Genomic DNA, 26,330 nt, shown 5'->3' with positions numbered 1-26,330 from the left:
AGCAATACCATTCCTTGATATATATTCCAGAGAAATAAGAGCCATAATACAAATAGATATATGGACACCCATGTTTACTGCAGCACTGTTCACAATAGCAAAAATATGGAAATAACCTAGGTGCCCATCAACAGACGAATGAATAAACAAATTATGGTATATTCACACAATGCAATACTATACAAGGGTAAAGAAAAACAATGAATCCATGAAACAGCTTATAACAGATGAATCTGGAAGGCATTATGCTGAGTGAAATTAGTCAGTAGCAAAAGGACAAATATTGTATGAGACCACTATTACAAGAACTCAGGAAAAAGTTTAAACACAGAAGAAGACATTCTTTGGTGGTTATGAGGATAGGTAGGGAGGGAGAGGGGTATTCACCAAATAGTAGACAGGAATTATCTTAGGTGACAGGAAGGACAACATACAGTACAGGGGAAGTCAGCACAACTGGACTAAACCAAAAGCTAAGAAGTTTCCTGAATACAACCAAACACTTCAAGGGACAGAGTAACAGGGGTGGGGGTCTGGAGACCGTGGTTTCAGGAGACATCTAGGTCAACTAGCATAACAAAGTTTATTAAGAAAATGTTCTGCATTCCACTTTCGTGAGTGGTGTCTGGGGTCTTGACAGCCAGCAAGTGGCCATCTAAGATGCATTCATTGGTCCCAATGCACCTGGAGCAAAGGGAATGAAGAACACCAAAGTGTCAAGGAAAATATTAGCCCAAGAGTCAGAAAGAGCCACATAAACCAGAGATTCTATCAGCCTGAGACCGGAAGAACCAGATGGTGCCCAGCTACCACCAATGATGGCCCTGACAGGGAACACAACAGAGGGTCCCTAAAGGAGCAGGAGAGAAGTGGGGAGCAGAAATCAATTTCTAGTAAAAAGACAGACTTAATGTTCTGACTGAGCCCAGAGGAGCCCCAGAAGACATGGCCCCTGGACTCTCTGTTAGCCCAAAACTGAAACTATTCCTGAAGCCAACTCTTCAGACAAAGGTTAAACTGGACTATAAGACATAAAATGATAATCTTGAAGAGTGTGCTTCTTAGCTCAAGTAGATACATGAGACTAAATGGGCAGCTCCTGTCCAGAATAGAGATGAGAAGGCAGAAAGGGACAGGAACTGAATGAGTGGACACAGGAAATCTGGGGTGGAAAGGAGGAGTGTGCTGTCATATTATAGGGAGAGCAACTAGGGTCACATAACAATGAGTGTGTAAATTTTTGTATGAGAAACTAACTTGAACTGTAAACTTTCATTAAAGCATGATTTAAAAAAATCTGTGAAAATAAGGTTATTCTAAACCAAGTTAAGCTGTGCATAATAATTATTCAAAAGCCTTTACTTTTTACATAGCTATTTCAACCATGCAATACATGTGATACCCAGATGATGACATTAATTTATATATTTATTCCATAAATACTCATTGAGGACTTCTTTGGACTGGGTTCTCCAGAGAAGCAAAATCAATAAAGTGTATAAATACACAGAGAAAGATTTATATCAAGGAAATTGCTCACAGGGCTATAGAAGCTAGAAAATCCCATGTCTGTGGGTCAGGCTGGAGACTTCTGCTCACAGGCTGCGAAGACTGACAAACCGCAAGATTCGCAGGCAAGATGGTAGGTAAGCTGCTAGCTCAAGCCCCAAGAACTGTAGATCAGAAAAACAGGGGCCAGCTGCAGGCTCCAGAGCTAACAAAAGCCCGTGAGACTTGCCAGAAAGTCTACTTATATCGGATGCAGAGCACACCCCCAAAGAAACTCCTTTTCAACTGGTTGACTATTCACAGCAGATCCCATCAGGGAGGAGATTACATCATATCAGATCTCATCATGGAGGTGATAACATCATTATATGACTGCCAAACTACATCATGACTGCCAAACCAATGAGAATCATAGCCCAGCCAAGTTGACACACAACCCTAACAATCACAAGGAACTACTACATGCTAGTCATTGGGCTATGCACTGGGGTACAATGTGAACAAAATACAGTCCTTGTTTTAATGTACCTTACATTCTAGTGTGGTTAAACAAACTAAAAAAAAAAAAAAAACTTTAAGAACTACATAACGTGTCAGATATTAATAATTGGTGATGTGGAGGGGGCTTTTTTTCATGTAGAGTGGTCAAGGAAGGTCTCTCTGATAAGATGACAATGGAGAGAGACCCAAAGGAAGAAAGGAAATAAGCATATTTGGGTATTTGAAACAGAGCATTGCAGACAGAGAGGAAGAGAAGTGCAAAGATCCTGAGTCAGAGCATACTTGGCCTGTTGGAGAAACATCAAGAAGGCCAGTCTGACTGGAGCCAAAAAAAGTGAAGGGAAGCAGAGAAGATGAGGTCAGAGTGATGGAGTGGCTCTAGCCTAGACTTCTACCCTCCTGAACTGTGTGAAATAAATTTCTGTTCTTTAAAGCCACCCACTTTTGGTATTTCTGTAGTAGTAACACTAGGAAATGAAGATAGTCACCACGTCAGAAACTGTTCCACTCTCTTATCGTGTGCGTAGGATTTTATCTGAAAATTTCCAGAAAGTCAGATAGTCAGCTCTACAAAATCCAACTAAGGGAAATTACAAGAAAATATTTTTCTTTTGAACTTGAAAGAACCTAGTGTTAGAACCACCATGAAAGCTTGTCCAAAGCCATATTGAGTAATATTTGTAGAAAAGGGATAACATTTTTCCTTAAAAGAAACATGGCAAAATAATTATAGTGATATATTTGAGATTTCTTTGCTACTGAAGAGGAAGAGAAATTTAAGAAATAAATATCAAGTTGCTGGGTCTCTGTACAAATAATTAAGTAGTTCAATAAGGGCCAAGAGCATGGAAATACGATCTTTTTTAACTGGAGGGTCATTTTTTTTTTTGTAGATACGGTTAGAAAATATATTTAAATGGATTAAGGTTGGAAATTTTAAAAACAAACTTTAACATGTAGAATAAATGCTATGAATTGTCTGTTAATGTTAGGAGCAAGCCTTGCTCCTATAGCAACAACTGAAACAAGTATATAGGGAAATGAGCATCTTTGTTTCTTGATAGGGATATTTGGCCTTAAATAGGACAATGCAATTGCCAATACTTATTTAGCAACAGAGAGCAATCTAAATAATTGTAGTATGCCTCTCTCATTCATGCTCACACACACACACACACATAGTTTACTTCAGGGAAAGTCTTAGAAAATAGGTTAGCACTAACTAGTAACAAATTTGTACATACAGAAAAAACATGTCATTCATCCTCTCCCCCAAGAACCAAGCATCCGAAGAAGATATGCCTCATGACTCATTTTAGGGCTCCCTTTACATAAATACCACCATGTAGTGCTGTAATATAAACATAGGCATCAATGGAGTCAAATAGACATAAATCTACTACTATTTTGAATAGCCTAATGGAATGTTATTGTTTCCTAAAGGCTGTGAGAGCCCCCATACTGTTACTGGGGCAAAATATATGATTTACATATTCATTTCTAGTGAATGAATATATTTCACCGCTGCCTTTGAGACTTAGAATGCTCTCGGAGAAACCTCCAAAGGCTATAATCATGAAGGAAATACCACCATCCTGCGTATGTCCTCATCTTTATAAGGAGCTAAGCACAGCTGTATAAGATTTCAACAGGAAGCAGGAGTGCGACCTGGCTGCCTATAGTTATTTCATTGCTTTGATAGTTATTTCATTGCTTTGATACAGGGGGTATTTTAGCCAACTCTTACACACTCTGAGTTCACTTACTTTCCTGAACTACACTTTAACTGAGTAGCATCACTAGAATCACTCCAGAGGAAAATGGGGTTTTGCAGTTGCACCAGGCCTGACAGAGAATCATTCTCACTTGTAAACATTTGGGAGCCTTAACAAATGATAGAAGTGTGAGGCTTGGAATGGAATACGAGTCATTGATAAATAGTAACGCTGTTGAAAATTTTCAGGATGACTGGACTGGGAGAGTTGGATCCACATTAAGGAAAATGTTTGTCTTTGCCAAATGACGAGTCGAGAGTGAAAAATGAAAAGGAGGGTGGGTGGGTGGGAAGCGGAAGAGAAAACTTTCCAATGCTCTGTAAGTGGTCCAGTAGTTTTAGTGGTTATAAATTATTTCAAGAAAGGGTTGATGGAGTGTTAATCTGATCATGAGAAATTGTTCTTCTTGAGTCGACTTCATTAAAAAGCATATTGGAAACAAATCTCTCAGCTTCAATAACATCAGGAAGGAAAAGGGAAGAAACTTCTTTGAGCACATTTGGAAAGGCTTCCCCTTCCAACCACAGATGGCTGACATAAGGATAAAAAAATCACCTTCAGCATGTCATATCCTGTCATCCCATGTGAGCTACACATTGTCTGTGAACTACACATTTTGTTTTCGTTCTTTTCACTTGCTTACTTACCTCTGTATCTTCTAAGGCCTTCTAACTTTTAAGAACAATACGATACAGCAAAATAACCCATTGGTTTGTTTTGTTTTTCACTGAGTAACAGAAGAGCAAAGACTCTCCTGCTGATTACATGAAGAGGAGAAAAGGAAATCCAGTATTGCGGTGAGTGGTTTCAGTGGCTAGAAGCAGCCTTGGAAAAGGGTGAAGAAATGCATCAACATTTGGCAGGGAGAGATGAATGGTCCAGAAGGATGGCAGGCATACAGAGACACTCAGGGATGCTAAGCAAACCTCCAGCCCTGAGAAAACAATTAGTGATGAAGTTTTCAAACAGTGCCTTCACTTATGGCACTGTTTGAAAACTTGAACTTGTTCTCTACCCATTGTCATTGGTCTTTTTTTAAGTTGCAGGGCAATCCTCTATGTCTCCATCTCTGTTCTTTTCTCCTCTATCTTCCTCCACCCCCAACATACTTTCCAACCACAAGCCTGAGCTCAAGCACAGCTGCTTTCCTTTTCCTCCCCATGTTTTATTTGCAATCTATTAATAGTGCAGATTTTTTGGAGCATATTTTACATGTTTCACAGAGAGTAACAAAATCAAAAGAAGCAACAGTAATGGCCCCAATGAACAAACACCTTGTAACTACGCATAATACCCTTTGGTGGGGAGGTAAAACCAATTTTGATGGAGTCCATTTTTGTCAGCTAGGATATCTGCTTCGAAGACATAATTGAGGATTATTTTTATTTTACAGCAACTTCTTATTATTGAATAAAACACCCACTTCCTCCAATTTTCTGAAAGAAATCATGATTTTCATTGAGCTTATATGGAGGTTTTTTATCCCCCTATTATTAGTTGGAATCGACTCAACTGCACTGGGTTGGGTATAGCTGAATGCAGTGACTTAAGATCAATAAGCAGAATGCATGATCAAAGGTTAAACTTTTGTACTCTCTTACTGTCAATAAGAGTAAATGACAAGCCTTAAAATCACTCTAAATATAAAGATTTATAGAGTATACTATGTATTGAACACTTACATATATGCCAGGTACTGTGCCAAGTGCTTTAAATGGGCTGTCTCATTTAATCCTGATAACGGCCATGAGAGGGATGATTCCTCACCTCCATGTTACACGTGGGGTTACTGAGGCCTAAGGAGGTTAAAGAATTTGTCAAAAGTCAAGTAGTGGGAGTGAGATTTAAATAAAGGTCTGGTTTGAAAACCATTATTTTCAACCATTACATTAAATTAATTTCAATATACAGGTTGGGGAGATTTTAAATGTCAAGGAATTTTACTAAATTATATTAAATAAAACATTCAGAAGGAAAAGCATTATCTGCTGGGTTTAATCTCTTGTTTTCTCTTTAAAATTGTTGTTTTTCATTCATTTTGACATTTCATCAAGTCTAAAACTACTGTCCAACTATAATAATGTGGATGTATTTATAATACCAAGATGACTTTATATCATCCTTGGATTTGGGAAAACTGTCAGTTTTAATCTATTCAGTCTGTTCCTGATTTTGTTGATTATCTTCATTCCAGATGGGAAACTATTACTTGACCTTGACCTCTCATATTGTACTCTTTCCCTATGCCTTTCCTTTGATAATTTTAAATTTTGTCGTATAAACTTTCAACATATAAAGAGTTACACAAGAAGTCCCTGATTTACAAATTAATTTTGCTCCAAAAGTTTTATTTTAGGTCATTTAGAACCTTGGAACATATTCATCTTATAAACAATGTTGGAAATGGGAGCTTGATTCACAAGCCAGTCACAAAAGCCTTTAAAATCCATAGGCAAGGCTGAACTACAGTATTTATAATATTCCCTTGAGTTTTGAGTCATCAGAGAAGGCAAATATTGATTCAGAAAAGTTAAGGTAGAAGAGAAAGACAGATTCAATTTAACACAAATATCAAATATAAATTCTCTATTTATTTTTTTATAATAGAAAAATAAATTTAAAATAAGGTACAAGAATATTTTAGTCCCTCATGCTATAAAACTTTGTTCAGTAAGCACGATAAAATGGTTGAGTCAATAAATGTAGACCTCTGCTTCCAACATCACATGCCTAAGGGAGATGGATTAGAGAAGAGCACTTGTGATAATAAGAATTAGTGAAAAGAGTGGCCCCAATACAACTCTAGCTGTGTGCATGCTTAAGTCCACAGATACCTTATATATGCCAATGATTTCCAAAGTGGGGTGTGCACTTCCTAGGAAATGTGTAAAACAATCCATTGGGGTAAAAGAAGAAATTCTTATACATTTTATCTACTTATTCATTTAAGTCTAAGATAGAAAGGAATTAAGCTATCTTGATATTTAATACTCAATTGAGCCCTGGTGGTGCAGTGGATAGGAGCTGTGGCTGCTAACAAAAAGGTTGGCAGTTCGAATGCGCCAATCACTCCTTGGAAACCCTATGGGGCACTTCTACTCTGTCCTATAGGGTCGCGGTGTGTTGGAATTGACTCCATGGCAACAGGTTTTTGTTTTTTGGTGTTTTGGTTTGGTGAGGTATGGAACCCCTTTGCAGTGGGTAATTTGGCCTTTTGGTTCTGGTTTTGAGGGTAGGACCACACCTGAGGCCAACTGTGGGGGCCAACCCAGCTAAGAGGGTCACCTTGGGGCCCTGCGCTGACTAAGTAAGCTCCCAGAGACCCATGGTGAGGCAAATGAAAATCTGAGAAGACTAAGGCTCACTGGAGCTTCCTAGATTGGAGAGTGCAAATAATCTGTTCTGGGGGAGGAATGAGAACATTCAAGGTCTGTTCGGAAGGAGTCCCCTCTCCCACCCCACTCCCAACTCTTATCCAAGGGTAGAGATAGCAGCCTGGAAGATAAGACACTGAAAATTCTGTGGAAGAGACCAGCATCAGCAACAGCAGAAATCTTGGATCCTGTAAGAGTATAGACCCAGGAAAAACAGCAACAAAGGAGGGGAGAAAGCAGAAGCTGTTGTCTGCCAAACACGGAAGTGGCAGCTGAGCTGTCTGAGATGAGTGGGCCTAGAACTGAAAGGGCTTTAGAGCTAACACAGCACTGGAAGCCTCGGAGATCATGAGCAGGCTGGCCTGCCACTAGTGGGTTGAGCAGCATCAGAAATTCTGGCAGAAAAAACAGGATCAATGCTAGAGGCCCTAATATAGGGCATTAACAGGTTACAAGCAATAACTAACAACACACAAATGCCAGAAGATAAGCTACATAACTAGGATCTTCCAAAAATTAAACATGCTCATCAAAAACTTCACCAAAAGAGTAAAAAGAGAACCTATGAACTGGGAAAAAAATTTGGGCTATGATAAATTCAACAAAGATCTAATCTCTAAAATCTATGAGAAAATCCAACACCTCTACCACAAAAAGACAATCCAGTTGAATAACTGGTAAAGGAAATAGACACTTCACCAAAGAAGACATTCAAGCAGCCAGCAGACACTTGAGGAAATACTCCTGATCACTAGCCACTAGAGAAAGGCAAATCAAAACCACAGTGAAATATCGTCTCACCCCAGCCTTACTGGCACAAATCAAAAAAACAGAAAATAATGAATGTTGGAGAAGCTGCAGGGAGATTGGAACTCTTACGCACTGCCGGTGGGAATGCAAAATGGTTCAACCATTTTGGAAAACAATATGGCATTTCTTAAAAAGCTAGAAACAGAAATACCATATGATTCAGCAATCCCACTCCTAGGAATATATCCTAGAGAAATAACAGCCATCACACAAGTAGATGTATGAATACCCATGTTCATTGCAGCATTATTCACAATAGCAAAAAGATAGAAACAACCTAGATGCTCATCAACAGATGAATGGATAAACAAACTATGGTACATACACAATATGGAATACTACACAATGATGAAGAACAATGATGAATCTGTGGAGCATCTCAACATGGATGAATCTGGAGGGCATTACACTGAGTAAAATAAGTCAATCACAAAAGGACAACTATTATATGAGACCACTACTATAAAAACCCATGAAAAAGTTTACACACCAAAAAAAACAATCTTTGATAGTTAAGAGGGAGAGGAGGGGTGGGGAGGAAAAAACATTAACTAGACAATAGATAAGTGGTAACTCTGGTGAAGGGTAAGACAGTACACAACACTGGGGAAGCCAGCACAACTTGATGAAGACAAGGTTATGGAAGCTCCATAGACATATCCAAATCCCTGAGGGACCAAATTACTGGGCTGATGGCTGTGGGGACCATGGTCTCAGGGAACATCTAACTCAATTGGTATAACCTAGTTAATAAAGAAAATGTTCTACAATCTACTTTGGTGAGTAGCATCTTGGATTTTAAAAGCTTATGTGTGGCCATCTGAGATACTCCACTGGTATCACCCCATTTGGAGCAAGGAAGAATAAAGAAAACCAAAGACATAAGGGGAAGATTAGTCCAAAGGACTAACAGACCACAACTATCACAGCCTCCTACCAGACTGAGTTCAGCACAACTAGATGGTGCCCAGCTACCACCACCGACTTCTCTGACAGGTTCATAATAGAGTATCCCAGACAGAACTGGAGAAAAATGTAGAACAAAACCCTAACTAAAAAAAAAAAAAAAAGACCAGACTTACTGGTCTGACAGAGACTGAAGAAACCCAACAGTATGGCCTCAGGCACTCTTTTATCTCAGTACTGAAGTCACTCCTAAGTTCACCCTATGCCCAAATATTAGGCCCATAAAACAAAATGAGACTAAATGGGCACACCAGCTCAGGGGCCAGGACAAGAAGTCAGGAGGGGACAGGAAAGCTAGTAATGGAGAACCTAAGGTAGAGGAGGGGAGAGTGTTGACAAGTTGTGGAGTTGGCAACCTATGTCGCAAAACAATATGTGTGTTAATTGTTTAATGAGAAGCTAGTTTTCTTTGTAAACCTTCATCTAAACTACAATTAAAAAAAAAAAAAGAAGAAGAAGAAATCCTGCACAAACCTCTGGGTGTCTGAGGAACACCTCTGCTTTTAAAGGTCCTGTTTGATTAGGTCAGGCCTACCCAAATAATCTCCCTGCTTTAAAAGCCATAGTTGTATCTGCAATTTTCCTTCACAGAATACCCAGATTAGTGTTTCATTAAATGGAATAATTGAGAGAAGATATGTGTACATGTGGAATAGGAATCTTGGGGGGCAATTCTGCTGATGTCAGATGGATCTTGGCTGAAATCAGAGAATATCAGAAAGATGTTTAACTAAGTTTTATTGACTGAGACGTAAAGGCATTTGACTGTGTGGATCATAACAAATTATGAATAACATTTCAAAACATTTAACTTTGCTCATAAGGAACTTTTACAGAGACCAGGAAGCAGTCATTTGAACAGAACAGGGAATACTGTGTGGTTTAAAATCAGGAAAGGTGGGTGTCAGGGTTGTATCATTTCACTATACTTATTCAATCTGCATAATCCGAGAAGTTGGACTATATGAAGAAGAACGCAGCATCAGAATTGGAAGAATGCTCTTTAACAATCTTCTATATGCAGATAATAAAACTTGTCTTGATGAAAGTGAAGAAGACTGATGAAGATCAAAGATCATAGCCTTCAGAATGGATTACACCTCAACGTAAAGAAAACAAAAATTCTCACAACTGGACAAATAACCAACATCATGATAAATGGAGAAAAGGTTGAAGTTGTCAAGGATTTCATTTTATTTGGATCCAAAATCAAGGCCTATGGAAGCAGCAGTCAAGAAACCAAAAGACTCATTGCATTGGGCAATGGCTGCAAAAGACCTCCTTTAAGTGTTAAAAAACAAAGACATCACTTTGAGGACTACGGTGCACCTGACCCAAGCCATGATATTTTCAGTCGCCTCATATACATGCAACAGGTAGACAATGAATAAGGATATCTGAAGAAGAATTGAGGTATTTGAATTATGGCGTTAGAGAAGAATATTGAATATACCATGAACCACCAGGAGAACAAACAAATCTGTCCTGGAAGGAGTACAGCCAGAAGGCTCCTTAACAGTGAGGATGGTAAGACTTGGCCTCACGGACTTTGGACATGTTATAAGGAGGGAGCAGACCTTGGAGAAGGACATCATCCTTGAAGATGGCACAGGACCAGATAGTGTCTCTTTCTGTTGTCTATAGAGTCGCTATTAACCAGAACCGACTCTATTGCACCTAACTACAACAACGCCTTGATTCCTCTAGTTACATAGAGATACCTCTGGACCTACTAAATCAAAGTTAAGGTATACACAGAGGATCCCACAGCAACTCCTGGTCCCCTTTTCCAAGTTATCCCCTTGAACCTCCCTGTAAATTTCTCATGCATCAAATAGTTTTCCAACTAATTTCCCACCCTTTATATTCAACCATCTCAGTGCTTCCTCAGTTTAGATGATATGATAAACTTCTGCTGGTTTATTACAATTCTATCAAATGATTTTAATTTAATTTTGTAGTTGGGTCCTCTAGTTCTGGACTTGAATTAAATTTTCTCTAACTTATTTTACTGTTGGTTTTAAACTTTTGAGAATATTTCCTATTATAAAAGTATTTCTTTTCTTTCTTTTTTTTGAATGATACTCTAGTTGGTAACATCTCAGGTATTGTCATGAAGTGAACACGTTAGGCAGCCTAAGAGAAAGATCATTTTTGGCAGAGTTTCTGTCACAGATCTACCTGAGGTAGTTATTTTCTCCCCCATAATCATAACACCATCAGAAGGAGCAGTAGTTGTGTTTTTTTTTTTTTATTAACCATATGTCAAATCTTAGCTGCACAATACTCAAAGTGAGTACGATATGGCATTTATTTAACGATGTTCTCTATTTGTGACACTAAAGTTGTGGAATTTGGCTCAACTAGACTTTCAAAAATGATTCAAGGAACATAATCTGCCTAATGTAAAATCACATATGAGACAGGAGTAGATCAGAAAACCAAGGGCATGTAGTCACCAGAACATTCAATTGCTTGTACCCTGAGGGCATGGCTATAATTCAAGTCAGATGGCACTGTTTTCAAATTTTGTCAGAAATATTGATTGCCAAGTCTTCAAGGCACAACTAATCCACCATTAAACCTGTGGTGTATTTCTCATTTTCAACCGCTCCCAAGAATCCTGAAAAGTCTTAGTGGTTTTTCTCACTCTGGGGCTCCAAAAACTGTCATCAGTTCTATGGCTGGAATAGTCTGGCATTCAAACACGAACCTCTAAGACCGCTGTCCATTACATTAATGATGATGCTCCAGACCAATTAGTAGATTTCTCCTCTTCAAATACAATTTCTTAATTGCTTGTACTAAGTAAGGGTTTCTATTTAAATCACATCTCTGTCCAAATGAAAGCAATTCCTAATCTTGATTACATTTTCAAAATACAATTATTTATGGAAAAAGGAGATAATACCAACAAAAATGTTTGTTCTGATGGCCACAGGGTGAGAAACTGTGATGTTTTTAAACTTAAGGTACATTGAGAATTCACCCAGTAGGCCCGAACTTGGTGCAAAGATCACTAATTCACAGATCCATTTGACGCTTCTGGAAGCAAGGGTAGTTTTCTGTGCTTTCCTAGTATTTGGCAGAGAAGAGGGATGCATTTTGGTTTACTTGTGTGTTTTCTCCCAAATTGTATGTTATCCTTCCCCAAAACTGTGACAACAAAAAGCGATGTACCAACATATAAGGAGAACAGGCAACTGGATTTCCATTTCTCAGGGGCATGACCATAACCTAGTATATGTGAGGAGTGAATTAACTCTGAAAGCATTAAAACTCTATTTCATTTGAAGTCCAAGAAAGGTGATTAAAAAGGTGTTTGTGTCACTAACTTGTCTTCCATTTTAGCTAGCCAGAATATTTGGATATGTCTTTCCTAATTGCTATGAGTCAGAATTGACTCGACGGCAACGGGTTTGTTTTTTTTGGTTTGGCTCCCAATTGCAGCAATAATAGATGACATGGCTTAAATATCTGAGTGAGTAGTGTGTGAAGAAAAGAAAAAGGTGAGAAAAAGAAAGAAATATACTATAGATCAACACTATCCAGGAGAACTTTCTGCCCTGATGAAAATGTTCAGTATTTGCACTGTCCAATATGGAAGCCACTAGCCATATGTGGCTATTGAGCACTTGAAATATGGCTAGTGTGATTGAAGAACAAATCTTTAACTTTATTTCATTGTAATTAATTTAAATTTATATTTAAACATTCCCTTATGGATAGCACAGACAGACATAGGCACAAAAAGAGCAACAATTCAATTCGAAGTTTGATTCAGAGAACACATACTCAGAGATACCAAAACTTTTGGGTTTATTAATTTTATACTCTTACTCTATTTCTTGATTCCCAGTAGAAAACTAACGTTTATGTTGCAACTCCAGCATGACCTGTTAATCTCTTCTCATTAATGACTAATAGTACCCTGGCTGTACTTCTCTAATGGGTTGAAAAGGCTCCCAGACAGAGAAATGATAAGATCTGAAAATGTACCTCTAATGTACTCTAACCTACCTAAGGCATTCAAATATTTATTATGGCAATTCGCTTGGGAAGAGCGTGGGGTATGCCTCTAACAGAAAAGGATAATTTAGATCAGCTAAGTATCTAAATTTTTTTTTAAGTATCTAAATGTGCACCTTATAAAAATAGGAAAATGGTTTATCGCACAGACTGCACATTCTGTCTTTCTGAGATTTGTGTGTGTGTGTGCATGCGTGTGCATGTGTGGTTAATAACTGTGTGGCTCCCGAACAGTAGATACTTGCTTTCCAGACCACCCCAGCTCTTTGTGTGACTTTTGTCTAGTTTTTGGCAAGCCTACATGGCTGAGTAGTTGCTTAAAGTGATAAGTGACCATTGAAGAATTATATAGCTCTACAGCAAACTTATACTTCTGAAATGATCGTGAACAAATCAGCAAATCACTATAGGTAAAATTCATAAAATAGTAGTCATAAGACCCATTTATTTTAAGTCAAATTGTAACTTGTCGCCTCCCCTGTTGGGCCATCTTTCTAAGGTCTAATTAGCCGTAGAGAAGGTCAGTGTATATTTTTCCTGAGTCAAAACAACACGCAGTCGCTTCTCCACGTTGCCTCCTTCTCCCTGCTGCTCTCAGCGCCGCCTGGTACCTCCCCTCGTGTCATTGTGATTATCCCCAAGATAATCAGTGCTGCTGTCCTCCCATTGCCACACTGTAACTGTCATATAGGGAAAGTCCCACTTCTCTTTACTGCCCTCTCTCATAATTTCCTGTAACATCAATGAGAAAAACAAAAGGTTAAGTGAAACAGACTCAGTGAAGGTGTCAAGACAGCTAAAGAGAATTTAATCCAGAGTAGTGGTTTTGGGTGTGAAAAGGAAACCTAGAACTGGAGGTTAATGTTCAAGAAAAGGAGTTAAAAGCTCCAAAAAAACCCTGCATGGACTATCTCAGATGCTAGTATTGTTTCCATCTGTAGTACAATCTTTATTTAGTTCATCCTTCTAGAAAGAATGACCCTTTCAAGCAGTCACCCCTAACCTAAAGGTTGCTTTCAGGCGCTAAAGTCTGTTTTCCTTCCCTAAAAGCACAATTCCCAAATAATCCACTGGGCCACATTTACTTCCCAAAGTCCAAGATATTCGTAATAGTGCAGGTTGTCATTTGGTATACCAGATCGAGTTCCCCTTGAGCTCCTACCTCCGTTGTGATGGATCCAAACAAATTACTGATTCTCAAGCAAAAAGGGAAAGAGCAAATCTCTATATTTGACATTTTTCCTGACAGATTTAAGGCTTAGTTACCTGAAATCTCCTACAAACCCTCAGATCCGTCCTAACTTACAACTGGAGAGTGAAAAAGAGCCATAGAGAAACAAAGAAATCATCAGATGACAATAAATAAATGAATAAAAATGTACATGTCATAAGAGAAAAAGATATAGGAATGATTAGAATACAGATGTCTGAAATAACTTGGTAAGAAAGTAAGATATGTCTTACACATAGTGTTAAGAATGGGGGTGGAAAGGAAGGGGTGTTTCCATATTGTGGTCCATAACTGATATAAAATAATGACCCTGAGTCATAAGTAAAGAATTAATTATATTTAACATGTTTTCTTTATTAAGTTGGGGAAGGACATAGTAAACTTTAGGAAGCTGCTAATAATAATTTCTTTTGAAATATTTGCAAAATGTGCTTTAAACTGTGTTCTTATTCTCTCATCTAAACTCTGGATAATTTAACTTTTTCTGAATTAACTTAATTCTTGTGATTGTATCATATTGTTTTTATCTTTAAGTAACTTCTGAACTAGTTAACATGTTGGGTTGTGATTTTTGTGTTGTTTTTTTTCTTACTGTGGCTCATACTGACATTCAGTTATGTAGTACACAAATGAAAGGAAGTTTCATTTATTTTTCCTGAAGAATATTTGTCTGATAAATTACTACTGAATAATTACTAATACTTATTTAAATAGATTACTATTTACCCTTTAAAAAAAAAAAAACTCTTACCTGTTAAGTTGATTTTGACTCGTAGCGACCGTAGAGGACAGAGTAGAACTGCCCACAGGGTTTCCAAGGAGTGGCTGGTCGATTTGAACTGCCAACCCTTTGGTTAACAGCCATAGCTCTTAACCACTGCACCACCAGGGCTCCAATTACTCTTTAGTAATTTATAAATAAGAAGTTTTTTTTGGGGGGGCGGTAGTTAGAGGAACTTCTTCTAGTTTATTATATTCCTATCAAATCAATTTTAGTTTAATTTTGTAGTTGGGTCCTCCAGTATTGGATTTCACTAATATAGCAAACCATCATATTATTTATGTTACTCAGCAAGTTCTAGACTAATGATGTAAGGGAAATGGAAACCTGTCGCCAGCTGTAAAGTCTTCTGGTGTGTTAAGAAGGGGACTACTGCCTATATCTCAATCCTGTCATTAAGAATCTGAAATGAAAAATAGTTTCCCTGTGTCCCAGTTTGCTCAACTGAAAAAGCAGGATAACATTCTTTCTTAATTTCGATGTGGATGTGAAAGTATATTTGAAAGAGCATTGAAGAAAACTGTTTAGAGTGACCAAAACCAGATTATTATTATTTTTATTATTGTAGATGCAGGAATATACCTATGGCCTAATGAGAAAGGAAACCCTGGTGGCGTAGTGGTTCGGTGCTATGGCTGCTAAACAAAAGGTCGGCAGTTCAAATCCACCAGGCCATCCTTGGAAACTCTAAGGGCAGATCTACTCTGTCCTATAGTGTCGCTATGAGTTGGAATTGACAGCAATGGGTTTAATGAGAAAAAGGCTTTTTCTCATCATTTTCAAAGCCCAACACTTTTCTCATAATAGAAGTGGGTAAATGAGTTTCTTTATGTGGCCTTTTGCCTTGGTTCTTTGGAAAAACAACTTAAGAGATTTTTCCCCTAAGCCCTAAGGAGTTACCTTTGCTCTAGTTTCTACCACAGAGGGTTTGTTACTTTTGTCCAGGTTGATTGACATTTCCTGGGTGAGCAGTAAACAACTTGGTTTTCATGCTTTTTGTCTGGTCCTGGGCTGCATCCTACCCTGTGATTGGTATTCGCTTTGCAGGAATTGGTCAATAGACTATGCAAATGAAGTGTCAGCGGCCTACTGAGAAGGGATTGGTCAGTTCGTGACCCTGGTGGGAGGGCCATACCTTGAAATTGACCAGGAGTTTGTGTATATAAGCAGCTAACCCCAGAGAGGTTTCAGAGACAGAAAGAAGCCAGAATAGAAGCAGCAGGAGGAAGTAGAAGGAAGAAAGAAGAAGCTAAGAGAGAGAGGAAGCAAGGAACCTCCTAAAAGAGCTGTAATGCAGGTCAAGGACTGTAACACTGAAGGCGGCAATAGGCCTGGAAGGGGCCCGGCTGCAGAACTGGTGTCAATAGGCCCAGAAGGGGCCCTGCAGCAGAGACAAGAGTAGCCTGTCCTGAGGTAGCCAAGAGGAGCCAAGAGAGCTGTCCTGCACTGAAGAACGGGTACTTTGCCTACATGATTCCTGCACCTGATCTTGAGTTATAGCCTGCTGATTCTGATCCCAAGTTGTACCCTGTTACTTCCTTAATAAACCACTTAACTGTAAGCATGGTCTGTGAATTCTGTGTGGCCATTGCAATGGATTATTGAACCCAGAAGAGAAGCAGAGAGTGCCATGGGAGAGATGGATGATGCCAGAATTGACAAAAAAAAACAAAAAAAGGTTGGAGGGTGGAGGTATGCCTGACCTCCACCTCATGAGAATCAGCTTTGGGCTGATCCTCGTCATTATCCCCCCTGATGTTAGACAGGTTCTGATGATGATACTACTACTCCCACCATTTTACAGCAAGTATATGGCTTTTGATTCCTAAGTGATGACTTGAAATTTATTCTCTTATAGAAATACTTGTAGTAACTGATAGTGACATTTTCAGAATAGCCTAATCAATATGAACTTCTAGTGGAGAAAGAATTTCTCACCAACATTAGTGATATATTTTTCACTGATTCTGCTCTCTCTCTCTCTCTCTCTATATATGTATTTGAAAAAAGCAGAGTAAAAATCTTGAGGGATAGAGAATCCTTATTTGAAAATAGTAGAGGGTCAACAAAAAAGAGGAAGACCCTCAATGAGATGGATTGACACAGTGACTGCAACGATGAGCCCCAACACAGCAACAATTGTGAGAATGGCACAGGACAGGGCATTGTTTTGTTCTGTTGTACATAGGGTCACTATGAGTCAGAACCGACTCAACAGCACCTAACAATAACAACACTTGCAAATTACAATAAATACCTTTTGCCTTTGAGTTGGCTCATAGCGACCCTATAGGACAGAGTAGAATTGCTCCATAGGGTTTACAAAGAGCAGTTGATGGGTTCTAATTGCTGACCTTTTGGTTAGAAGGTGAGCTCTTAACCACTGTGCCACTAGGACTCCACTATATATACATACGTATATATATATATATATATATATATACACACGCACACACATATATAAATCAGTTTAATAAATTTAATTGAGAACTAGATATTGCTAAATGCTGTGAAAGACACCATGATGAGTAAGTCAAGACATATTGATGAAAAACTAACAAAAGGAAAATGTTAAATAGTATCATAGAATTGAGTGATCAATTCTATTTGAGGGTATTATGGAACTCTTTGTATTTGAGAGAATATCAGATCTGAGTCTTGAAAACTGAGTAGGATTTTTAAAAAGAAGAGAAACTGTGAGGAGAAATAGTGATTCCATAACTGTGATTTACACATATATAAGAATGTTCTTTACACATATATAAGAATGTTCTTTACACATATATATGTAAATAACATTCATGGAATCATGGGAAAGTCAGTGGGTTTGGAAATTCAGTGGGTTTGTGAAGAAAAGTTGTAGGAGATGGACTGAAAATGTGGGTGGAGGGGGCAGAGTTTGGACATATTCTGAATGCCACATTTATTTTGGACTTTATAGGTAATGGAGAAATATTGCCATTTTATAAGTGTTGGAACAAGATTTGTGTTTGACAGAAGCAGTTTGTATCTTAGCCAATCAGTGGATGTCTGACTGGATGAAGATGTGGCGGGGAGAGATGTGATAACCTGTAAGGAGACAGAGGCTACAACAATGGGCTCAACCATAGCAACTATTGCGACTATTCTGTTGTGCATAGGGTTGCTAGGAAAACTTGGTGGTATAGTGGTTAAGTGCTGCGGCTGTTATCCAAAAGGTTGCCAGTTCAAATCCACCAGGTGCTCCTTGGAAACTCTATGGGGCAGTTCTACTCTGACCTATGGGGTTGCTATGAGTTGGAATAGACTCAACGGCAACCAAACCAAATCCGTTGCCGTCGAGTCAATTCTTACTCATAGAGACCCTTTAGGACAGAGTAGTACTGCCGCATAGAGTTTCCAAGGAGTGCCTGGCAGATTCAAAATGCTGACCCTTTGGTAGCAACCGTAGCACTTAGCCACTAGCCACCAGGGTTTCCCATTGATGACAACAGGTTACAGGTTATAGGGTTGCTATGAGTTGGAATCGACTGGATGGCACCTAACAATAAAAACAAATGAGACAGAGACTAGGCTGTTGCCCTGCATTAACAGGGAGAGGAGGGGTTATGATTAAGGGGTGTTTCAGAAAAATAATCAGTAGAACTTGTTAATATACTGGATATAAGTTAAAAGAGAAGTTCTGGTGATGAAATGGTTAAGGGCTCAGCTCCTAACCCAAAAGTCCACCAGTTCAAACTTCGCCAGCTGCTCCTTGGAAACCATATGAGGCAGCTCTATTATGTCCTACAGAGTTGCTGTGAGTCAGAATAGACTCAATGGCAATGGGTTTGGGTTTTTTGGTGTAAGTTAAAAGAGAAAAAAGAATCATGGATGACTCTAGAACATACAGATTAGATAGCTGGGATAAACGGTGATGTCATTTAGTGGGGTGGAAAATCCCACTGGTGGAATTTCTTATGTTGTATTCAGGTGTGCCTATTTGGTAAAAAAACACAACATTTTTAAATGGAACTGTTCTGTGTGATGAAAAAATCTGTGATTGAGTTTCTGAAATACAGTAGAGATACAGATTTCAGAGCAAAGAGGTTCAGGGTGTTAGATGGATTAGAAACACTGAATTCATCAATTTACTTATAATTGCAGGAGATAGGCTAGAAATGGAATTATGTGCTTCCCTAAGTAATACTTTTTTAAAAATTTCTACCATTTTATCACATCTTTTAAGTTAGTGTTTCTCAAAGCATGATCACCTGAGCAGAAGTATCAGCATCAATTTGGAAACTTGTTCAAAATGGGACACCTTATGCCCCAACTATTATCTGCTAAGTCAGAAACTCTGAGCACTGGGGCCCAGAACTTTCTGGTGATTCTGATGAAAGCTAAAGGTTTTCAACTTTGTCGCACATTGGAATAATTTAGTGATCACCAAAATAAACTGATGCCTGGGGCCCACCCCAGTGATTCTGAAGGAGTTAGCTGTGTGGCCTGGACATCATCAGGTCTGGGACTACTGGAAGTTCCCCAGGCGATTCTAATGTGTAGCTAAGGTTGAGAACCACTGCTTTTAAGAGCAACAAAAAAGAAATCCCAAGAGGTAGGTGCTTCTCAAACTTTAGAGTGTACCAGTCACCTAGGGCTCTTGTTAAAAATATAGATTCTTATACACTTGGCCTGGGGTAGGACTTAAGTGTCTGCATTTCTTACAAGCTCCTCTGTGAGCTTGACAGAGTTCAAAGAGAAAGACTCTAGAGCATATTTGTCAGACATTTGTGTCACATCTTCCACAGTCATGAAGACATAAAGCATTATCTGGTGGATGACTTGTCTAGGATGGGAACTGGTTGCTCCAGAAAAGCTACCACAAGTGAGAATGGGAGCTAATGAAACTGTAAACATCCACTTTTAGAAATATTTTTAGACTCAAATGTCCAAACCAAAAGTGCTTTAAAAATATTAATCTTTTAAAACAAAATACTAGACCAAGCTAACCTGAAGTAGTCAAAGTTACATTTTTGCTGGTAGGTTTCGAGTGAATCATTGAATTATCATATTTCTGACCATGGTTTACTGGACAGGGCATGAATTTAAGTGCCCAACGTACCTTTGACAGTCTTGTTGTTGTTGTTAGGTGCCTTCGAGTTGATTCCAACTCATAACAACCTATGCACAACAGAATGAAACACTGCCAGGCCCTGCACCAACCTCACAATTGTTGTTATGCTTGTGCCCATTATTTCAGCCACTGTGTCAATCCATCTCGTTGAGGGTCTTCCTCTTTTTCACTGACCCTGTACTTGACCAAGCATGATGTCCATCTCCAGGGACTGATCCCTCCTGATAACATGTCCAAAATATTTGAGACATAGTCTCGCCATCCTTTTTTCTAAGGAGCATTCTGGATGTACTTCTTCCAAGACAGATTTGTTCATTCTTTTGGCAGTCCATGGCATATTCAATATTCTTCACCAACACCACAAATTAAAGGTATGGATTCTTCTTCGGTCTTCCTTATTCATTGTCCAGCTTTCTCATGCATATGAGGAGATTGAAAACACCATGGCACGGGTCAAGCTCACCTTAGTCTTCAAGGTGACGTCTTTGCTTTTCAACACTTTAAAGAGGTCTTTTGTAGCAGATTTGACCAATGCAATGCATCTTTTGATTTCTTGACTGCTGCTTCCATGGGTATTGATTGTGGATCCAAGTAAAACAAAATCCTTGACAACCTAAATCTTTTCTCTGTTCATCACAATGTGCTTATTGGTCCAGTTGTGAGGATTTTTGTTTTCTTTATGTTGAACTGTAATCCATAGTGAAGGCTGTGGTCTTTTATCTTCATCCGTAAGTGCTTCAAGTTCTCTTCATTTTCAGCAAGCAAGGTTGTGTCATCTGCATAATGCAGGTCGTTAATGAGTTTTGCTCCAATCCTGGTGCCCTGTTTTTCTTCATATAGTCCAGCTTCTCGGATTATTTGCTCAGCATGCAGATTGAATAGGAATGGTGAAAGGATACAACCCTGATGCACACCTTTCCTGACTTTAAACGATGCAGTATCCTCTTGTTCTGTTCAAAAATCTGCCTCTTGATCCATGTACAAATTCCTCATGAGCACAGTTAAGCGTTCTGGAATTTCCATTCTCCACAATGTAATCCATAATTTGTTATGGCCCACACAGTCTAATCCCTTAGCATAGTCAATAAAACATAGGTAAACGTCTTTGACAGTCCTATTAGCTATTATTCCAGAAGAATTGACCCACATAGGTTCATACTAATCCACTCAGGGATCAATGAGAAGGTATTTTCTATTTGTATGCACTTACTTATTGGTAAAAGTCAACCTATAACTTAAGAACTATAGAGCTCTGAGAGAAATGATCCTGTTGTAAGTTCTCAGTGCTGTCATAACAGAAATTCCACATGTAGGTGGCTTTAAAGAGTAGATATTTATTTTTTCATAGTTTTGGGGACTAGAAGTCCAAATTCAGGGCACAAGCTATAGGCAAAGTTTCTCTGTCTTTCAGTAGCTCTACGCTGGCTCTCTTCCATTCCTTGGTAATCTTTAGTGGCATCTATCTTCCCTCTGTGTTTGTCTATGTGTCTATCTATGCTGCTCCTTTTAACTCAGAAATGATTAGGTTTAGGACACACCTTATACTGATATGACCTCATTAACATAACAAAGAAAACTCCATTTCTAAACAGGATTGCATCCACAGGTATAGGAAATGGTATTCAGATACATACTTTAAGGACTCAGTCCATAACAGATCCCAAAAGGGCATTATCTACTCTTTTTTGTTGCTGTTGTTATTTCAAAGGAATATAGTTTTGTGGTTTTAAAATTGTGGTTTGTCTTGACAGGTTGATACTAGCAGACTTCATTCACTTTAAAATGTGGTTGTTGAAGAAACCAATTTAGCTGCCCACTTTTGCCAATGGCAGCAGCCGAATCATTGCTTATGTAATTAGTTTCAGCAATTTCCTAATTAGCAGTAGGATGGGATGTGCCTGAGGTGGCAACTTACCCTTTAGCTCTTGAATTCTAGCTGCTTCTTCATTAATCAAAAGAAAAATAATCACACCTGTTAAACTGATTAAATAAGACCTTTGCTTGTCCATAGGTTCTTTAGGCTTCTAGAGTTAGGAGAAATGGATATTTCCTCTTGTAAATTACATTTTAGACTTGTTAATTGATTAGTAAGTGAGTGAACTGATCTTGGGTAAGGAAGGGATGAGATATTAATTAATAGCAGTTAGTAACTACTCAAGAGAAGTGATTCAAAATGGAGCTAAGAGACCACGAATTCCTACTTTGAGTGAATCCAAAATACAAAGCCATCTCTCATTTCCCCAATGAGAATATCCAGAAGAATGTTGTTTCTTTTTTATTACTAACTTTATCATATTAACAATTACATAGATACAATTTTAAAATATCAACTTTTAATATTTAATTTGTTAAATTATAAAAATATATTCCAAATCACATATGATCTAAATTACCTTAAAAAAAAAAAAACCCTGGTGGCGTAGCTTTTTCACACTTTTGAAACTATTTTATTCAAGTGTTCTTATGCATGTTCTAACCTAGTCTTCATCATTAGCAGAGGTGCTTCTTTGATTTTCTAATCCATTTGTCCAAAGCAAATCATTGTGTTGGTGCACATTGTTTGAGATAAAGCACTTTTTGAATCTGGAGCTGGTGTTATCACAGGAAAACTTATCTGGAGAGTATATAATCACAAAACGTTAGGCCAGTTGTTTTCTATGTTATCCTGTATCTGCGGTCTCCTCAGCTAACAACTTGCTGCTTTGCTTTTTAAGTGAAGCTTAAGAAGCTTGTTTACAATCCAACACTTGTAATTGTGAAGTCATGCCCGCGAGAGTAATGAAAAAAATCTTCCTTAAAATTTTTCTTCCTTTCTTACCAATTCAGTCAGTAAATCATTTAATACTAATATTGACCAATGTGGTTTCAGGCTATTATGTCTTCCCCACACAGTACTTGCTTCATCAACGTTAAATAAATTGAGAGAGGACCAGCAGTAAGCAAGACTTTGTAAGAACTTGAATACAAAACAATTCCCTCTGATCTGAGGGTTACTATTTTAGGGGAAATTTTTTTCTTTATATTTAAGCGTATCCAGCAATAACATTGATATAGGTCATAGAAACTCAACTATTATTTTGAAGTAAGTCCTACTAATTGTAATCTCTTATAAATTTTACACTTAAATTTATGTGTATCTGAAACGGAATATGATTAGCAAACTATAAAAAGCAATGCAGGAAATTCTCTAAAGATGTTTATATAGTATATGAAAGCAATATACTCATTTCTTTTTTACTAGAATGAAGCCTATGTGGCATACGCTTCTCATTTTACTTTCTGCCAGGAGAAAGAAATAAATAGGAATGGGATCTGGAAGCAACATTAATTCAATAAGGAACTTTTAATCTTAGGGATGCTTTCTTGCCACTAATTCCAATTCCCAACTTACTAACTTCTAAATTTGATGCTACTTTTAAAAAATTCATTTATTTGCATATTAGCCAGTACTTGCTGTGGCAACATATAAACCCAAAATTTTCTACAACACACATTTTTGTTGTTTTTGTTGATGTACTTTGAGGTCTGCGCTTGCTGGATTCCACTAGGCTCAGCTCAGCTCCACAAGCCCTCTCATTCCTGAATTTGGTATGAAGGAGTAGCCACCATTTGAGACATGATATTCTCAGGGCAGAGGACAAAGCTCACGAGGGGCAGAGCCAAGTAGTGCAAGGCATTTAAAGCTTTTGTTGAAATAGGTGTGTGTCACACCCACTCACGCTCCATTGGCCAGAATAAGTCACATGGCCAAGCCCAACGTCGGTGGAACAGGGGAAACATGGCAAAGGTAAGGTGGAAACAAATAACTGTGAGCAAATAATATAACCACCATATTCCGTTAATAGATGACTTAATTAACTTTCTGGGTGTCTTGTAATTTGTGAAATTTGTTTAATCATTAGAACAAAAATTCGTATCGGCAAACACAAGGAACACATTTCTTTTGACTACCTACAATGTCCATGGAGTTGTATGGATATTACTTGTGTGAATATGTGTGATCACTGAAAGAAGATACTGAATGTCTTTTCTAATGCATTTATTTTTTTCTCAAGATGTCATCAATGTTAACTTCCCTTATGCTTTTCAACTTCAGAGAATAATTTTCATGTCTAAAGTGTAGCTGGGAATTTTTCCTTCCTGTTTTGTCTCTGTCAGTACAGCATCCAAGTCTCGTTCTCTCAGAGATTCTATTTCCTTCAGTATTCCTGTGTGCTAAACTAGCTAGACTAAACCCTCATTTCTGTATATAACCTATGGTATGGATATGTAGCTACAAAAAGATAATGTATAAGAAAGCAACATATGGTATACACCAAAAAAGGTCACATCCTTTTTTAGTTCTTATGATTTCACTCTTAAAAAGTTGATATATTAGCTTCCTTTAAAATTATATAATTATTGATTTTATTTTTTTGTTATGACATCCTCAAATTATTAAGAATTTCTTACCCTAATTTTCTCACTGTCTTTGCAAAACTGGGGAGGGCAATGAACATAAGAAGAAAAATAATTTTTTGACCACTTTCTGAAGATGTATCTAAGCCGATCATATGTCCCAGAGTTTATAAACTTTAAACTCCATTGTCCCCATCTTGCTGCTGTGAGTTGCCCTCAAGTCAATTCTGATTCATGGTGACCCAGTACATTTTTATATATGAACATGTATGTTTTACGTTTTGGTCCACAAAAATAAGATATCCTTATATATAATTAATTAGGTTGAATACAAGGAAAATGTGACTCCAAAATCTGTCACCCCATGAATTCTCTAGATTGATTTGGTATTTGACTTACCTGGTTGACTTTATGTATGTCTTCCCTGAAGCTGCATGTTGAAGAGGGCCATGGACCCAAATACTGAAAGATTATTATTCAGCCAGAGGACAGGAATAACTGTGCTGTCTGCTCTAACCTTCAGACTAAATGGATTGTGTTGATTCAACAACCCATTTTGGGTGTGTGAATAGAAGGGAAGTGGGAGAGATGACAGGAGAGTAGGGTACTATGTTTTAGATTTATGGGGTCTGTAGTTTTAGACAGTCTTTTTAGCATGAATTAACAGTCATTTATTTTTCAATAAAAAGTCCATTTATTTTATCTAAAATGTTACATATTTTGGAAGATACAGTTTTTACGTAAAATAGAAAGGATCACTCACAAAAATATCTTGCCTATATTCTTGAATATATTTCCAAGTCTGCGATATTATTTTACTACATTATTTTGATAATTGCATACAGTAATCTACCATATGGATATTACACAATTTTTTTTTTCACCAGTTTCTTATTTGTCTATTTTTCTCTCATATTTCATTTTCAGGTATAAATGTTTTTGAGACAAGCATCTTTATAGATAAATCTTCAGGCAAACACATAATTATTTCCTCAGGGTAAATTTCTAAAGGTGTAATTCCTAGGTTAAAGGGTATATATACATAATTTTTTTTTTTTCAATTTTAAAAAATATATTACGGAATCTTTCTCCTGAAAGGTTGCATCACATTACATTTCACCCAGCAATGTTTGTGAGAGGATCTTTTTCCTTACTCCTTCACTAATAATGAATATTACCATTGTTTTTAATCTTGACAGACCTGAGAGTCAAATAATAAGAAGTGCATTTTAATTTGCACTTATTATCAATTTATACATTTTTTCATATGTATTATCTATTTGGAGCCCCGGTGGTGCAATGGTTAAGAGCTCAGCTGCTAACCAAAAGGCTGGCAGTTCTAATCTACCAGCTGCTCCTTGGAAACCATATGGGTTAGTTCTGCTCTGTCCTGTAGGGTTGCTATGAGTTGAAACTGACTGAATGGCAATGGGTTTGGTTTTGGTTTTAATGTCTATTTATATTTCTTGATGTTTTCACATTTTTCTTTATAATCTTTGTCTTTTCCTTACTGAGCTGCAAACATTCCTTATTCAGTATCTAGTTTAAATGCTAAACTTTAAAACATACTGTAAATATACTTTCTCAGTTTAGAGATTTCTTTTGAAAATTGTGTAAGGGTTTTTAACAAGCAGATTTTCATAAAAATTTTGTAACTTTGGATCAATAATGAGGTATTAAAAATACATTTTGGGGAAAATTAATCAAGCAGCGGTGGTTAGGCTTGCTTAAACAGGGAAAGCCCAGTTAGCATTATTACAATAATCTAAAAAAATAATAATCTAAAAAAATGGAAACAGAGTAATGAACAAGTATGAGAGAGGAATGAAGAGAAGGAAGGAATGATAGGAACTGGATCAAT

Source organism: Loxodonta africana, chromosome 5 (assembly GCF_030014295.1).
Source record: "Loxodonta africana isolate mLoxAfr1 chromosome 5, mLoxAfr1.hap2, whole genome shotgun sequence".
Taxonomy (NCBI): domain Eukaryota; kingdom Metazoa; phylum Chordata; class Mammalia; order Proboscidea; family Elephantidae; genus Loxodonta; species Loxodonta africana.
The sequence above is the reverse complement of the archived record's forward strand: the minus strand, read 5'-3'. Positions refer to the sequence as shown.